At 37.4% G+C, this 1,354-nt stretch overlaps 1 non-coding gene across 1 annotated transcript; it reads right to left on the reverse strand.

Moving 5' to 3' along the window:
* Positions 1 to 917: 917 nt before the first annotated feature.
* Positions 918 to 1,025, reverse strand: LOC148549112 (small nucleolar RNA R71). Its single transcript, XR_015898612.1, has one exon. It is a non-coding gene; the product is annotated as a small nucleolar RNA R71 (small nucleolar RNA).
* Between the last annotated feature and the right edge of the window lie 329 nt (positions 1,026 to 1,354).

A 1,354-nucleotide genomic window follows, 5' to 3' on the forward strand; every position in this document is an offset into this window, starting at 1 on the left:
TTTCTTATCTTTTTTAAAACCACCTAACTACTCTTCCCTCTCTAACTTTGAAAATACCTCCTTCTTTTTCAAAAATTCTTTTTAATTAATTAATTGTTTTAAGTTTTAATTTTAATTTTATTTCTCCTTTAATTTTCGAAAATCATCAACCCCTTTTCAAAAATTATTTTCGAAAACTCCTCCCTCTCATCTTCTTCTATTTATTTAATTACTTACTAACACTTCTCCTCATCTCATATCTCTGTTCCTATCCTCACCCTTGTATTTGGATTATCCATTCTTCTTCACTCTTATTCCCTTTCTTCTTCTACTAACAACAAGGGAACCTCTATACTGTGGTAAAAAGGATCCATATTATTATTTTATGTTTCCTTCTTTTTCATATGAGCAAGAGCAAGGACAAGAACATTCTTGTTGAAGCAGACCCTAAACCTGAAAGGACTCTGAAGAGGAAACTGAGAGAAGCTAAAATACAATAATCCAGAGACAACCTTACAGAAATTTTCGAAAAGGAAGAGGAGATGGCAGCCGAAAATAATAATAATGCAAGGAGGATGCTTGGTGATTATACTACACCTACTTCCAAGTTTGATGGAAGAAGCATCTCAATCCTTACCATTGGAGCAAACAATTTTGAGCTGAAACCTCAATTAGTTGCTCTAATGCAACAGAACTGCAAATTCCATGGACTTCCATCAGAAGATCCCTACTAGTTTTTAACTGAGTTCCTGCAGAGCTGTGAGACTGTTAAGACTAATGGAGTAGATCCTGAAGTTTACAGGCTCATGCTTTTCCCTTTTGCTGTAAGAGACAGAGCTAGAACATGGTTGGACTCACAACCTAAAGATAGCCTGAACTCTTGGGATAAGCTGGTCACGGCCTTCTTGGCTAAGTTCTTTCCTCCTCAAAAGCTGAGCAAGCTTAGAGTGGATGTTTAGAGCTTCAAGCAAAAAGATGGTGAATCCCTCTATGAAGCTTGGGAAAGATACAAGCAGATGACCAAAAGGTGTCCTCCTGACATGCTTTCAGAATTGACCATTCTGGATATTTTTATTATGGTCTGTCTGAGTTCTCCAAGATGTCACTAGACCATTCTGTAGGTGGATCCATTCACCTAAAGAAAATGCCTGCAGAAGCTCAAGAACTTATTGACATGGTTGCAAATAATCAATTCATGTACACTTCTGAGAGAAATTCCGTGAATAGTGGGACGCCTTAAAAGAAGGGAGTTCTTGAAATTGATGCTCTGAATGCCATATTGGCTCAGAACAAAGTGTTGACTCAGCAAGTCAACATGATTTCCCAAAGTCTGAATGGATGGCAAAATGCATCCAACAGTACTAAAGAGGCATCT

This window comes from Arachis ipaensis, chromosome B8 (assembly GCF_059453495.1).
Source record: "Arachis ipaensis isolate K30076 ecotype BB chromosome B8, ASM5945349v1, whole genome shotgun sequence".
In the NCBI taxonomy this organism is placed as follows: Eukaryota; Viridiplantae; Streptophyta; class Magnoliopsida; order Fabales; family Fabaceae; genus Arachis; species Arachis ipaensis.